The sequence below is a fragment of the Panthera onca genome, chromosome F1 (assembly GCF_046562875.1).
Source record: "Panthera onca isolate mPanOnc1 chromosome F1, mPanOnc1 haplotype 2, whole genome shotgun sequence".
Taxonomy (NCBI): Eukaryota; Metazoa; Chordata; class Mammalia; order Carnivora; family Felidae; genus Panthera; species Panthera onca.
Genome location: NC_138355.1, coordinates 31,825,088 through 31,841,471, shown reverse-complemented (window position 1 = coordinate 31,841,471; position 16,384 = coordinate 31,825,088). Strand labels below are relative to the sequence as shown.

Genomic DNA, 16,384 nt, shown 5'->3' with positions numbered 1-16,384 from the left:
GGAATTGATTCCAGTGGCTGGCGGAGGAGGGGCGGAGGGAAGGAGCCAGAGGAGGCGAAAGGGGAGGGAGGTTTCCGCCGCGATCCCGGCGCACCGACAAGGAGAAAAGGAGAGCCACCTAGGCACGGGATTGTCCCGCGGGAGGGGGGCCGGGGCCAGGAGGCCGCGGAGGATGGGTGAGGTGGGAGGGGAGGGACAGACCGCGACCACCGGGTGTCTGCGGCTCCCCGAGGACCGGAGCCGGGAGGGCGGGCAGCGGAGCGAGGAGGAGCGCGGCAACCTGCCCCCGGACTGCGCCGGCTGCGCCCGCTCGCTCGGGGCGGGGGGGAGAAAAAGTTGGGCAGAACTTTCCGGGGCCGCGAGAGCCCGGGCGGCAGGAAATGCGAGCGGCCGGGAGAGGAGGGAGGAAGGGGCCGTGCGATGGGAGGGGACGGAGCAGGCGCCGGCGGCCGTGGCTCCCCCACCCCCGGGCCGGGCGGCGGCGCAGGGGGCCGGAGGCGGAGGGAGCGCGGGGCGCGCGGCCGGGGGCGGGGAGGAATGCGCCCGGGAGGCGCGCGCGGCGGGGCGGCGGCGGGGGGGGCGGAGGGGCGTCCGCGCGGGGGAGCGCCGAAACTTGGAGCCCGAGCTCCCGGGCTGGAGGCGAGCCGGCCTCGGGGACGTCACAGCGCTGGAATCCGAGGAATGCCGGGCGGCAGGAGCTCCGTGTGCAGGCCCGGGAGCAGTCGCGCACTTTTGGAGCGGTGGCTTGGGGAACTGTTTAAAGGTGAGGGCTGAGGAGGGAGGACGGGTGAAACTCCCTGGAGTCAGAGACGTGGGAGTGGAGAAGGAAAAGCGACCGCAGCCGGCACGACCTAGCGCCGCTCCTGGCGGAGGCAGGGACGGGGGCGGTAAGGGGGGAAAAAAATCCCCCTTAGACCTTCGGAAACCGCAGGGGCGGGGCAGAGGCGGCCACTCGCGGGCTCCGACCGTGGGCAGGGACTGGACGTCTCATCTGGGAGAAACCCTCCGAGCGGGGCCGTCCCCAGGCAGCCACTGCACAGGAGGAGACAGACCAGGGGAAAGGAAGGTGGCTTCCCGAGCATGCAATCTCCAGGTCTCTCCCCAGCGCACCGGGAGTCTGCGTCCTGGATCTGGCGTCTAACTCCCCCCCCCCCCCCCCCCCCGCTTCTCCCCACGCGCCGAATCGCGCAAGCAGTTTTGTGTGTGCTGGGAGCTGGAATACGTCGTTTCCCCGGTTCTTTCCGTGCCCCAGCCTCGCCCCTCCCCGCCTGGGTGGGCACTGGGAGGGAACTTCCTTAGCACTTTCAGAGGTGGGGTTAATGCGACGCAGCGGCCGTGATGGTAAAAGCACCCAGCCTGGCGAGGGAATCTGGGTTTAGGACCAGCCCTGCTCTTGACCCAAGGGGTGACGGAGCCTCCCAGCTCCTGAAAGCCTTGGCTTTTGTAGCTGTAAAAATCGTTTTCTTAGTATCGTCTACTTTTCCGTGGTCCTTTGCGTTACCAAAAATATGTCTTAGGGGTCTGTTCTCTTACCAGGACTCAGAACCCAATCCTTTAGCCCTTTCTTAGGTTGAAAAGGGTCCTTGGAGTCGTTGTCATAGAAGATGTCCCAGATTGCTTCAGTGTCCCACATCTCATACAAAAATCCGGAGCTCTCAGGGAAGAGAACTGGGAACTAAAAAGCAAAACCTACTGTGCTCATCATGTACAAATTTGTGGTGACTTGACTTCTCTGAGTATTTGCCAACCGCCGGAACAGTGAAGTCAAGAAGCCCCCACACAGGGGCAGAAGGAAAAGGCTGAAGAAAATTGAAGTCACTTTCTCAAACTTTCAAGGAGATAGCTGGATGGCTTCAGTATGGACTTGCTGGATTTCCAAAGAAAATTTCCGAATGCTTTGCTGTGCTCCAGGAAGTATGGAAAGCACTGTATGTGCCCCCGTGTGATTACCCCATTTCCTAGATGAGAAAAGCGAGGAGTGAAGAAATCACCTGTCTCACCAAGGCTTACAACAGCTAGTGAACTAGGATAATGGACCCTTGTCTGGCCCCAAAATTGCAAGCTCTTAAACTCTTAAAAATTTCACCAACATAGGATTCACATTAAAAATAAGTAAATCCCTGCAGGCTCTCAAAGTGATACAGAGGAGAGGCCTCTTGGAGTCTTGGAGGAAAGGAAATGGCATTTGTGTATTGCCCCTCTGTGATACCAAACTGAGAACAGAATGCTGAGACAGCGGTGGTATGGAGGCACAAAGGTTGCATGTAGACATACGATTCTGGTTCTGCCTCTGACCAGCCAGGTGACCCTGAACAAGCCACTTCACCCCGAGGCCTAAGTTTATTTTTTAAGTGGAGTGTGACATGGAGGTCAGAGTTTGGTTGAATTACTTCATCTCTGAGGTCTTTCCCGGTTCTGACCTTGAATGAATGTATGGTCCTCCAGGCAGACCACATGCCTATGGAGGAAGCTAAGTGATAAAGCCAGGATGTCTCAGGGAGAGAACTGTTTTCACACTGCCTTCGGAATCAGAATGAATGTGGGGGGTGTTGCAGGGTGTTCACAGGCAAAATACACACATACACACACACACACACACCCCACACACTAAGATTTAGCACTAAGCCTGCAGACTCCATTTGAATAATTTTACTTCTAAAAATTAAAAAAATATATTATTATTTTAGAAACCCATGAAGTACATCCGACCAGCCATTATTTCTGTCTTTAGAATAGATCACAGAAAAGCAATACACAAGTAAGAATATTTTTTTAATGTTTATTTTTGAGAGAGAGAGAGAGAGAGAGAGCGTGAGTGGGGAAGGGGCAGAGAGAGGGAGACAGGATCTGAAGTAGATGCCAGGATCTGAGCTTTCAGCACAGAGCCCTCCACGGGGCTCAAACTCATGAACTGTGAGATCATAACCTGAGCTGAAACCAGACGCTCAACCCACTGAGCCACCCAGGCACCCCAGAATATTTTTTAAATAGAAAGTCCAATGTGAAGTGAAAAAAAGCCTTTCATTCTTTGAATAACTATATAAAAGCTAGTCACAAGCTACTTTCAAAAAAGAAAAAAAAAAAAAACACTTCCTAAATCTGCATCACACTCAAATCTCCTTAATATGCATCAGAATGAACAGGATAGTTGATAGCACAGGTCCCAAATACATCGTGACAGGTTTAGTTGAAAACTTTGCAATTTTAGGAACTTGTCAATATTAAATATCCCCCCAAATATTTCAACTTGTTCTAAACCTGATTCAAATTCTAAATACAGGCAGAATCTCATGGGCCCTCATGATTCTTCCTATCTCCAACTTTTCCTCCCATTAATTTATTAATTGTACACCTTCAGAAACATTGAAATCACTCAAAGCAAAACAAAACAAGTTCCTCAGTCAAAGCGAACAGGAAAGTAAGCAAACTTTTGCGGGAAAATGCTTATGATCTCCAGCGTTCTTCCACAAATGTTAAATAAAGTTCTATATATTAATCATGTGTTTGTTTTTTTCTAAAAGAATATTTGGAAGCTGATAGTAATGGTGGGATATAATGATGGAGAGCTTTTTAAAAATACATAATGCTGGTCTGTATCCCCTGCTCCCCACATTTCATTCATCTTAGTCCCTGAGTTCAGGGTGGAGGCTTGGGTCGGTGTATGTGTGTAACTGTCATATTTTTAGACAGTATTTTATTGAGAACATTTTCACATTCAATAAAAAGCACGACCTTCATTGTATGTACAGTTTGACGATTTTTTTTATGTGGATGCATCCATGGGACCACCGTCCAGATCAAGCTACAGAAAATGTCCATCACCACAAAAATTTCCCTTGTGTGACCTCTCAGTCTGTATCACCTCTCCAGGCTAACTTCTGTCACTATAGAGTAGTTTTGCTAGTTCTCAAACTTCATATGACTGGAATTACACTGTGTGTGTGTGTATATGTGTGTGTACATATCACCTTGCTTATCCATTCTCCTGTTGATGTTTTTGAAAACATTTCCGAAGTGATTCTGTTATACCACCCCCCTTTAATTCAGAACCACTGACTTAACAGCACAGATATAACAAAATAAGTCTAGATTATTAACACAAAAACATGTTAAGCATGAGAAGGGAAGAAAGAGAACACTTTGGAAGGATGAAATTTAAGAGTGCTTTAATCGTTGTGTGCATTTAGAGCTCCTTATTAATGAAAACAAATTAGCGAATTGACTACAATATGAACTTCTTGTTATCTGGTGATTTTTTTTTAAAGCTACATATTCTGCAGAGTTGTGTACAGCCACGAGTATAGTACCCAATGCCACTCCATGAGCTAAAATAGTCTGGAGTGTGAATGGCATTCTCTGGAGTTGTGCAATGTGGTGACCAGGGCACTATGCATCCTCCCTTTAGAGATAGTTTCGTGGTACCTGCTTTGGAAGAATCATTTCTGACGCAGAAGACTGAGCCCTTCTTCCCTCCTGGTTGCATCTCTGAGGCTTTTCGTTTGAGTAAGAGAAGGGCCCCCATCCCAGCCTTTCCCAAGGTTGACTAAGCCAGGAAGTCACATTCTTCTCAAATATTGGGAAAATGATGAGAGACTTACGGAGGCACAGATTAGATGAAAGAGTACACTGTTTCTTTGGGTTTGCTCTGTAGTCTGGAGGTTTGGCATTACCTGCATCCTTTCATGTCACACAGTGTCTCCATTTCGTCATGTGTCCTAATGTTTCAACTCTCCCGCTCCTGACGCATCCTCCTCTCTGGCCATTTCCTCTCCATTTCATTTCTCTTTCCTTTGCCCATTCTTCAGCAGAAGGCGCTCTGCCTCCCACAGGGACTGACTACTCCCTGACCTGAGCCAAAGGAGAAAGAGCCCCCGTTTCCATGCCAGTCAACCTAAGCCACAAGTGAATTATTTCCTTGTTACTTCCTTCTGGAAGGAATGTCAAACACAAACATTTTGAGGTTGTATTTTTTTCAGGCTGGGAGGAGAAAGGCGAATCAGTGTCCTGAGACGCTTTGCCAGCTCTTCTGGCAGCTACAGTTGACCACTGGGCAATGAGATCAGCTAGCTATCTGGACATCAGGCAGACTCACTCTAGGCACATCACTAGTTTTTCCAATGAAAATGTACATGATTCAGCCAGTTGGTTACTCTTTAAAGAGTCTATGCACTAGCAGTATGTATTAATCAAGAACACTCTAGAAAGAGTAATGCAGCTGCATAATTGGTACTTTCAGCAAGATTTAAAGGAAATAAAACCTAGGCAGTATTAAGTATCTCACCAATTTCAATGTATTCATTATCCTTCTGTACTAATTTCACCTTGGGTTGCAAACACCCTTTGAATCATACCTTAAAGGCACAAGCTCTCCGATCGTATTCACCTGGCTCACCTTTCCTCACCTCCGTCAGCCCCAACATTGCCTTCCAGCTTTTCCAGGCTTGATAGAAAACACACAACCTCTCTCCCAACACACTGGCATATGCACACACACATCAAATCACCACGTCCTCTGTAGGGCACACTGCTAGTGATGAGCTTACCCCATCGTTACTGCTTAAAATCGTGTTTTCTGGAAAAGGAGGCTTTTACTGCTCCTGTAATCTCTTCTAGGAGACCTTCTTCATTGTGATTTAACCAATTTTAAACTTTGTAATGGAATTGAATCATTAACAAACCGTTTTCCATAGTCACTTATCTATGGTTGTTAATCTCAAAAACATCCTCTAATGTTGAGTGCAACAGATCTAATAGGCCAGGGCCACCGTCTTAACATAAGTTCCCTTGGTTTAAGAACAAAACCCCACTTCAGACTGTTAAAGCAAAAAAGGAATTCATTGGCAAGATCCTGAAACATGTCATGGAATCCGTGAGAAAGAAGGGCAAGACCAAAGAACCATGAGGACACTCTGCTTTTCTGTCTGGAGGTAAGATCCTCTACTCTTGCCTGTGTCCAGACTTAATAGCTATGTGACCCTGGGCAAATACTCTCACACCTGAATTTCCTCAAAAAGGGAAGTGATGTAAAAAGGGGGAAATGATGAACATATCTACTTCGTAGAGTTGTGGTGATGATTAAATTAGTCAACATGTGAAAAACTCTTAGAACGGTACCTGACACACACTGAGCTCTCAATTATGGTGCCTATCAACATTATCATCAACCTCATTCTGTATCTGCAGGCTGGTTTCTGTCCTTCAGCAGGGACTGAATCTCATATCCAAATTCTCAGGAGAAAGAACGTGGCTTGAGATGTCAAACCAGGGTGTTGGAGAAGGAACAGGCTGCTGTGACCGGACCCAGCCCTTCGTGTGGAAAGGACAGTTCCCAGAATGGGAATGCCTCTGTTCACTCTGTAACTATCTATTCCGTCTATGCAAAGGGCCAAATCCAGCTTCTCATGTGTAGAGAAGAAAGCAACCCACTAGGGAGGTAAGTGACACAGGGTGGAAGGTAAGGGAATCAATATCCATTGAGCACTTACTATGCTGTAGGAACAAGGCTAGGTCCTGTGTATATATAATCTGAAATAATCCTTGTGACAGTGTTTGAGTGTCATGAACTGAACTGTGTTCCTCCAAAATTCATATGTTGAAGTCCTAACCCCCAATATGATCGTATTTGAAAATCAGGCCTTTGTGGAGATAATTAAGGTTAAGTCAGCTGAGCGTCCAACTTCGGCTCAGGTCATGATATGGTTATGGGTTCGAGCCCCGTGTCAGGCTCTGTGCTGACAGCTCAGAGCCTGGAGCCTGCTTCGGATCTGTCTCTCTCTCTCTCTCTCTCTCTCTCTCTCTCTCTCTCAAAAATAAACATTAAATAAACATTAAAAAAATTTTTTTTAAAGGTTAAATGTGGTCATAAGGGTGAGACCCTTATCCAGTAGGACTGGTATCCTTCTAACAGGAGGAATAGATACCAGAGCCCTTCTTTCTGTGCATGCACAGAGGAAAGGCCACATGAGGACATAGCAAGAAAGAAGGAGAGAGGCCTCGCCAGAAATTAACCCTGACAGCACCTTAACCTTGGACTTCCAGCCTCCAGCACTGTGAGAAAATCAATTTCTGTTGTTTAAGCCACACAGTCCGTAGTATTTTGTTATGGCAGCCTGGGCAGACTAACACATTCAGGTTAGTGTTTCTTCTTGTCTCCCAGAGAAATAAACTGAGACCTCAAGACATTAAGTACCTTGTACTTAGACATGTACTAAAACATCGAGTACCTAAGTGAATGGTAGAACCAAGATTCAGGCCTCCTCATCTCTACTTCTGAAGTTCACGTTCATTTTATTCTATTATGTTGCTGCAGAGTTTTTTCAGTACCACTGTGAGTCAGGTGGCCGAAATTAGATGGGATGGTAAAAACAGGGGAAATAAAAACATCGGCAGGATAGAGTGTGTTCTAAACTCCCCCCCTTACAGTGGTTCCCCGGGGGACAGCCCTACTTGGCCAATAATAAATTGTGCTAACGAGAAGACACATATCCAGAGTTTACATCTCCAGTTATTTCAAGTCCTTCCTTTCCCACGTTTATCTGAGTGTTCCCAGCAAAAGAGGAAATGGATGCTGCTGCTATAAGATCAGACAGCAAATCCTTTCGAAGAACTTTAATACCTTGCTACTGCTTATTTCATTAGTCCCCGAGACGCCCATGAGTTGATGTTCTCACCTGCGTGGAGTCAGAAGTGGCAAGTCAGGCCCATGGTTCCTCCGGCACACAAGAGGTTGCTTTGGACTGGCACGAAGTCACACCTTCTGGGAGTGTCGAGTCATTTCTGTTCATGACAGCCATCTCAGAAGGTCAGAAATACCAATACACTGATTTCTCAGAATAGTTAGTTGTGATTCTCTCCTCCATGAACTGAGCTACACTGTTTTTCTTCCCGCTTCTATTCCTACCTGGCCCAGCTCTTAGGGAGGTACCCAGCTATAGAATTTGTCATGGCTGGCCAAGGAGCCATCAACACCTCCACTGAGCTGCATGAGGGCAGGTACACGAAGCTATAATTATCCCCGTCTAAGCTTCTCCAGAATGTCTGCCTGAGGCCATTTTGTGGCATGCTAGTGGGAATAAGTGCCAGGTTGCTAAGAATTACTGGGATAGAGAAATTCTGAGTGAAATCTTGAAATTATTGTTCACAAGAGATAAGGAGAGTGATGGTGAGGCACATTATTACACTAAGTCAAGCCAGCCCCACATTTCTGAGTAAAAAAGGTCAACAGATTCCCATCTTCACGATGTACATTTTTGAGTCCTTTCCACCAACCTCAGAAAAAAAATCTTTGGAGCTAAAGGGTCTGTATTTACCTTCTCATAATTATGGTGTTCAGAATCAAGGGGCCAGTCCAGATATGGCTGTCTTCCTGACACCGTCTGTGTTTGTTAACGTTGATAGCTGCACCGAACCTCTGGAACAGTGTGCAACGTAAGAAAGCTCGGTTACCATCTTATGGGCCGCTGACTCTTCTCCTTCCAGAAGTCCTAGATGACAAATTTAAATATAACCCCACATAGGCAGCAATTCATTTGTTTATTTTTCCTCCATCTCCTTAGTTCTGGGCTTGCTTTTTTAAATACAATCTAAACACCTAGAAGAAGTCGGCAAGTGATAATGCAAACTGCGCTACCAGATTTATGGAGGTGAGAAATGGACAGCCTTCCAGACGGATTACAAATCCAGAGATGACTGGAAAGGAAAGCAAGAACAGGGTGCATTGGTTTCTGACATGGGCAGCTGTGGCCAGGACACCCGTGCTCTGAGAGGTATGGGAGATGAAAGGAATCTTCTGCTGTGATTAGTGAAAAGGAACAACCTTCGCTGGGGGAGGGAAGGATCGGGTCATGTTTAGGATGCCTTTCTAAAGCACATGGGCACCTCAGCCTGCAGGGGTGAGATAGGGTTACCCTCGGGTATGGGCAGGGCTGTGTAAGAGAATCCAACGGCACTAAATCAAAACCTGTCCTAATCCTGGCTGTTTCCTGGCCACCTCCCCTAGACTAAGGGGTGACTCAGAGTGTGCCTGGCTCTGGGACTTCAAACATTTCTGAGTAATTCCCACAGACCTGGACAAGGGCAATTAGAGGACTGGTTTGGAATGACCACTGTGGATCAAAAGATACTTCCTGTGGCCAGCAGGGAGAAGGCAATTGCCCAGGAAGCTCAATTTTGAGGTGTCTTCTGCTCAACTAGAAGGCGGAGGTGTCTTCCACCATACTAAATCATAGAGGCTGGAAAGAATTTGCTAAATAAGAAGGCCCATGCTGGGCTTCCTTCCACGGTCGGCACCTCCGATTTAGTGGAGTATGCAAAGACAAAGTTTTCAAATAATGAAAGAGAAGCTGAATTGTTAGTGATGGATGAAGACCCAAATGATCTGGCCACTGGCTACCTCTCTGACCTAATTCCCAACTGCTGTTCCCTGGCTCACTCTGCTCCCAAGCAGGGTATCCGCATTCTGCCATTCCTTGAATGTGCCGAGTACTCTCCGACCTCAGGACCTTTGCACTTGCTGTTACCGCCACCAAGAACTCCACTCCTCCAGATGTTTCCTGCCTCGTTCACTCACCTTATTCCTTCCATAGACCTTTCCCAGCCATCCTGCCAAAATAGTACCTCTTCACAACACCATTTTCTATTCCTTTACCCTGCTCTAATTTCGTTATTAGCACTCACAGTGCCTCACATTGTTATCTATTTACGTGTATTGCCTTTTTCCTTCCCCCCACCCCACCTTCTACCCCAGAAATTCCATAGCTTCAAAGATTTTTGTCTGTTTTGTATTCCACTGCCTGGAGCATAGATCTTCAACAAGTATTTATTGAATTGTTAAATAAGAAATTGTATTATTTTATGTCAGTATACGCCATTGTTTTCTGTGCTCAGAATCCTACCTATATTCTATGATTTCATCTTTACAACAGCCCTATGACGTGGGAGTTACTGTCTGCCATCTATAGATGAAGAAATTGAGGATTAGAGAGAGGAAGTGACTTGTCTGTTTTTGTTGTTATTTTTATATTGTGGTTTCTGTGTTTTGGGGGGGGTTTCGATGCTTGTTTTTAAAGACCTCAGTGGCATTGAGTTGAGGCATCCAGACTTCTCCCCAGCTCCTGCCACACCATCTCCCTCAGTTCACGCACAGGCTCTCTTATGCTTACTTTGTATTTGTCCCCTCTTTATGTCCTATGCCCAACTTCATTCTCCTCCTCCTCCAGACTGGCAGCTGATAGAGTAGACCCACGGCAGTAAATAGTCGTCCAGAGTATGTACTCCAGCTAGCTTGCCTGGCCTGACCTCCTGGCTTTGCCACTCACTCGCCGTGTGACATTAGGAAATTCTTGGTCATTATTGCTTGAACTATTGGCCTCCTTCCATTTCCTTTTGTTCTTCTGGTGTCCCTACCAAATGGACTTGGACACATGTCTGATTCTCCAAATTTCTTTTCCATTCTTTACCCTGTCCTTTTGCAATGCCTCCAGGCAAAACTCCTTGGCCTAATCTTCTAGCTCACATATTTACTACCTATTACTATTATTTTTTGAGCGTTTTTTAAATTTTTTTTTAGTGTTTATTTTTGAGAGAGAGAGAGACAGAGCGTGAGTGGGGGAGGGGCTGAGAGAGAGGGAGACACAGAATCCAAACCAGGCTCCGGGCTTTGAGCTGTCAGCACAGAACCCGACGCAGGGTTCGAACCCATGAACCACAAAATCATGACCTGAGCCAAAGTCGGACGCTTAACTGACTGAGCCACCCATGAGCCCTGGAAGTTTGTACTCTTTTACAACCTCTCCCTATTTTCCCCAGCCCCTGGCCCCTGGCAACCACTATTCTACCCTTTGTTTCCTTGAGTTTAACTTTTTCTCTTTTTCTCTTTCTTTCTTTTCTTTCTTTCTTTCTTTTTCTTTCTTTCTTTCTCTTTCTTTATAGAGTCCACATATAAATGATATCATACAGTACTCTTTGCCTCTGTCTGGCAGAACTAATTCTTAATATTTCTAATTCTTTTACTCAACTGCTTATTCTCACTTCCTGTTCCCAGTAAATTCTCTCATTTCTTTAAGCATATTTATTACTCTGGCTTTTACTTCTTTTCCTGTTTTTTCATGAGTTCTGCCTTCTCCGGTATAAGTTATTCCATTTGTTGTTCTCCCAACTTGCAGCTCTCAGAATCTGCCCTCTGAGCCCATCCTTGCCCCTTCCGGACATCGAGCTGCCTTGATTAGGAAAATGCACCCATGGAGAGGGGCAGACATCTAGCAAGATTGTGCTTCTCCAGGTGAATCGGTGTGTGTGCTGGCTGCCGTGTGCCTTTGTGGGAGACACATGGTACTGTGCTCAGCTGGTCTCCAAAGAACCTCTGAATAATCTTTTATTGGAGGCAGCCACTCTGTATTACAAGCAGATGCCCACAGGAGGGTGAGAGCAGGGGTGTGTGTGTGTGTGGAGGGGAGTTCTTGGGGACTGGTCAGACCAGCTATACTCCTTGCCATCTGCTCATCACCCTACCAGGTCAGAGCTCTGCCTTGTGGTTACCCACTGCTTCTGGCCTGTCCCCTGATACCCTGCCCCTGCAATCATCACCAAAAGGAAGGGGGAAATCTGCCTAGGGCAATACAGGGATGATGAAAGGGCAGAACTAAAACATTGTCCCCCAAACCTGGTCCCTATTTGTGACCCTAGGCCTTCCCCACCCCTGGCTACTTTCCCTGCCCGTGGACAGAATCAACATCTATCCACCTCAGGAGTTTCTGGGACTCATTGCTGAGAACAGCTGTCAGGTCCATCCTTTCCTATGGCATCTGTGCAGGAGAGAATACTGGGGCCGCCATGCTTCTAGCCTCTGCTGCTTTGCTGTGTTGCTGCACATTACAGCCCTGTAAATTTTCTAAGATCACCAAGCTGGTAAGTGAAGGGATTCAAACCCTAGTCTTTTTTTTTTTTTTTTTTTTTTTTTTTTTTTTAACTCCAAATCTGTGTTTTAATCCCAACACTCAGGGTTTGCTGACAGATGATTGGGTCGAAGTATACATCCAACTAAAAAAATTATTTCATTCCAGGTATTTTCCACTAAATGGAATCTGGCTCCTTAGGGAAATGGTGGACTCCAGGTCTGAGGAAAGAAATATACAAGAAAGCTATCAAAAGAACACTAGAGTCATCATCAAAGGATTCAGGAACCACCTTGAAGAGACTCTCAGTGGCTAAAGATGGGTCCATTTTAGCATCTAGAAGGATGATAATGGCAATTAGTTGTAACATTTCAACTGCTTGTCAAATGATATGAGAAAAATAATTAGTCACCACTAAAACCAACTCATTATTTTGAACAATGATAAACAGAGGGACGGAAAGAAACCGTCTTGTTTTCGCTAAGAAATTATACCACTGAAAATCAAGTAGCAGATGAGGAGGTTTTTTTCATTATAGAAATATCCTAGATAACAAATAGAAGGGATGATAAAATTAGAATACCATCATTTTGCCACCTTGGATAAACTAGGATCAAGGCATGAGCTTCAGTGGTTGCTAACATCACAGAAAGAGACACTAAACTATCACTATCTTGCTTTGAAAGAGATAACCTGAATCTGAACAAACTGCTAGGATAGATTAAGCTACCAGCTATCAATTATAAAAAAAATACAAGAGCCCAGGAATATGCTCAAACAGACCTCAAGAGAAGCAGTCAGCAAAATGTAAGGTATGGAAAACTCTAGATGAAATTTTTTGTTAAAAACAAATACATTTCAACGATAAGGGAATGAAATAGGGGTAAGTTTACAGATTAAAAAAGACTTAAAAGATGTATCAACTATCACAACATGTGACCTTATTTGTATCCTGATTTAAGTAAACTCAAACAAAAAGCTGTTTATGCCATTTATGAAGACATTTGAACACTGATTAGACATTAAGGAATTATTGTAAAATATTTTAGATATGATAACTGGTATTGTGTCTATGTTAAAAATAAAGAGTCCTCTCCTCTTACATTTTTAAAAAATGTTTATTATTTGAGAAAGAGACAGAGAGCAAGCAGGGGAGGGGCAGAGAGAGAGGGAGACACAGAATCAGAAGCAGGCTCCAGGCTCTGAGCCCTCAGCACAGATCCCGACGTGGGGCTCAAACCCACGAACCGCGAGATCATGACCTGAGGCCGGAGGCAGAAGCTCGACCGACTGAGGCACCCAGGCGCCCCAAGCGTCCTGTTCTTTTAGAAACATATATTGAAATATCTATAGGGGCACCTGGGTGGCTCAGTCAGTTGCGTGTCCAACTCTTGACTTTGGCTCAGGTCATGATCCCAGGGTTATGAGATCCCACCTGGGGTCAAGCTCCGTGCTGAGTGTGGAGCCTGCTTGGGATTCTGTCTCTCTCCCTCTGCCCCTCTCCCCGACTCGTACGCTCTCGGTCTCTAAAATAAATAAAAATTAAAAAATAAAGAAATATCTGTGGTTGAAATGTAATGTCTGATTTTGTTTCCCGTAACACAGAGGTGGGAAATGGAATGTGCATAAAACAAGATTGTCAGCGAGTTGACGGTTATTGAGGCTGAGCCACGGGTATACGGGAGTTTGTCACACTGTCCTGGTTAATTTCGTATGAATACGAAATAACGAGGTGGAAAAGCGAATAATAATTAAAAGTTTAAAAATGTATATATTACAAAAATCATCTGTTCTCATTTCAAACAATATCGAAGTATTTGATTAAAAGGAGGATCATCTGTTTTCACATCCTCCCACTTGCATTTTAACACTCCCCAGAGATAATCACTTTAATTCTGTACTGATGCAGACAAAAGTTTTGTGGGTTTTGAATTTTGTTTTCCCCTTAAGTGCAAGAAAAAGCCAAGATTAAGCATTAGTTGCTACAAAATGCTGACTGTGAGCCATCCTACATTTGGGGCAACACATACACAAGATTTTTTTTTTAAGTCTGGAAGTACATATGCCAAATAGTTAACGACATAGGGGAGAAAATGACATTTTCACCTGCACTAAATTTGAGATTTGGACTCAGCAAAGTAAGTTCAAAGGTACCTCACTTTGGAGACAATATAATATAAAAATCTCACATTTAGGAAACAAATTTGTTCTAGATTGGGTGGAAGGAATCTTCACTAAAAACAAGTAACTATAACCAAAGGCTCCTTTAAAATGTGAACAGGACTGTTGATTTTAATTTTTAAACTTTTATTAAATTTATATGGAGCTTTTTAAATGCCTACACATGCACACACCCCATGGTCCATGATCTGGATTGGACATCAGGAGACCCAAATCTTGAGGTAAGCCCTGGAGAGGGCAGCAAAAGAACTGATCAATCCTATCAATTCAGTTTTTTTACACCATTTGTGTCAGCCAGAAGTATTCCATTAAAATAGTTGATAAGTTCATCACAGTAGACTTGTCCAGGAAAGAGGAGAACAGAAAGCTCAGAAAGCATAAAAACATAGAGACCAAGTATCATAACTAGATGAACCTTATTTAAAAACAGAGAGAAACACTTAGTGTGTATATCATTATTTCTCTTCTGACAAGGAGCAGGCAGATGGACTTGTGGGGCCCTTCCACATGCCAGGAACCACCTACTCCCACCCATCTGCCCAGCCAGCTCCATATGTTCTATCAAGTCAACGGAATATTTTTATGATATTTTTCCAATTAAAGAGAGCATCTTTTCTACCCAGTTTTTCTACAAACTCCTTATGAACACTTATATGATTGCATTTGTGTTAAATCCAATCTATTTATTATAGACTATAGGCAGATGAATTAATGTTAATTATTTCCTGTGCACATAGTTGATCTTAACATTATCCCAAAAGTATTTAATAATCCCCTATTGTTTGCTAAGTGCTGAGAATACACGGTTGAGGAAGACACCTTCCATATTTAGACCAAAATAGGTCTTTGTTGCCATCTTTCAATACCTTCCTCTAACAACAGCATTTTGGATGAATACATGCTCTTTGATAAAGATGGGTGGTGTAGTTTTTTAAATACTAGAATATGGGGAGAATGTTCAGTAACTTGCTTTCTTGAAAGAACATTATTACCACATTTTCCTGTATTCTTTCATTTAAAAAAGAATCATTCAAACTAAATGATAGTTGGCATAAAGCCTCAAAAACTGTTATGGCATAATCAAATCATGAAAACAGGATTGCGATTTAAGAAAACAAGCCTTAGTAGGCACATGAAAATATCATTTCTGGCTAAAATAGCACTTCACTCTACAAACTGTGAATGAAGGCCACAGAAGGATTCTAACTTCAAACTTCCTAGGATCTGAAAATCATACAAAGGGAAAACACCAGTACTATAATAAGGAACAAAACATTTTAATCTATGTAAAGAGCTGCTCTGTAAAGTTAGTTACATCTGTATGTGTCTTTTACATACGACTGATACTCACTTTTATCGATTTGCAGCCAGTGAAGCCATTGCTCCCAATTTTATTGTAGGAAGCAAGTACTCTAGAAAAATAATTTGAGAAAACTCTCTATACTCATGGAGAATTAGCCATTTCTTAACCAAATTCTGTTATCAAGAAAGTAAATATTAGTATATGGCCACATAAAACTATCAATTTCCTCAAAAGTACACAGAAACAGGTGAGTTGCAAAAAATTGGCAGGATAGGGATTTACGATTCAGGTACAAGAGACCCTCCACTCCAGCTATTGATAGCTGTGCCTGGGCTGTTGGAAAACATGGCTCTGGTCTCACCATGTGACACATGGTGAGCTCACCAAGGTCTCAGCAAGAGTTTGTAACGGGAGCAAGTGACATTTTTTTGTTTTTTAACGTTTATTTATTTATTTAGTTAGTTAGTTAGTTTTTGGGGGGTTTTTTTGTTTTGTTTTTTTAACGTTTATTTATTTTTGAGACAGAGAGAGACAGAGCATGAACGGGGGAGGGTCAGAGAGAGGGAGACACAGAATCTGAAACAGGCTCCAGGCTCTGAGTGGTCAGCACAGAGCCCGACGCGGGTCTCGAACTCACAGACCGCGAGATCACGACCTGAGCCAAAGTCAGACGCTTAACCGACTGAACCACCCAGGCGCCCCAAAAGTGACATATTTTTGTACTAAAGTGGGATTTCATTGGAGTAGTTCAGCAGGGATTCACTTTGGAGAAAACCTAATATAAAAAACTCCAAACTCGTGAAATAAATATATTTGGGGATTGTTTCTTATTCAAGGTAAATCACCAAGGCTATAACCATTGACTCATTTTATATTATGTGCATCAGTATTGATTGTAATATGAGTTTGATATTTACACAGATTTAGGGGTGCCTAGGTGGCTCAATTGGTTAAGCGTCTGACTCTTGATTTCGGCTCAGGTCATGATCTTACGGTTCATGATATCGAT

At 44.3% G+C, this 16,384-nt stretch overlaps 1 protein-coding gene and 1 long non-coding RNA gene across 4 annotated transcripts in view; one reads left to right on the top strand and one right to left on the bottom strand.

The window, feature by feature from the left end:
* The first annotated feature begins 644 nt into the window (after positions 1-644).
* Positions 645-16,384, top strand: part of CENPF (centromere protein F) — a 101,337-nt gene continuing 85,597 nt past the window's right edge. Inside the window, exon 1 of the mRNA XM_078441331.2 lies at positions 645-763. The gene's annotated coding sequence lies outside the window, so the exon portion shown is untranslated. The remainder of the gene's footprint in view (positions 764-16,384) is intronic.
* Positions 4,769-16,384, bottom strand: part of LOC132686200 (uncharacterized) — a 34,841-nt gene continuing 23,225 nt past the window's right edge. For 2 of the 3 annotated variants that reach the window (XR_013553268.2, XR_009613505.3), the window contains exons 4-5: positions 8,310-8,483; positions 7,639-7,776 (exon numbers count right to left, since the gene is read on the bottom strand). This is a non-coding gene — a long non-coding RNA (uncharacterized LOC132686200). Of the gene's footprint in view, positions 4,849-7,638; positions 7,777-8,309; positions 8,484-16,384 lie in introns of those variants that run through there. The other variant, XR_009613504.3, reaches the window with a different exon arrangement.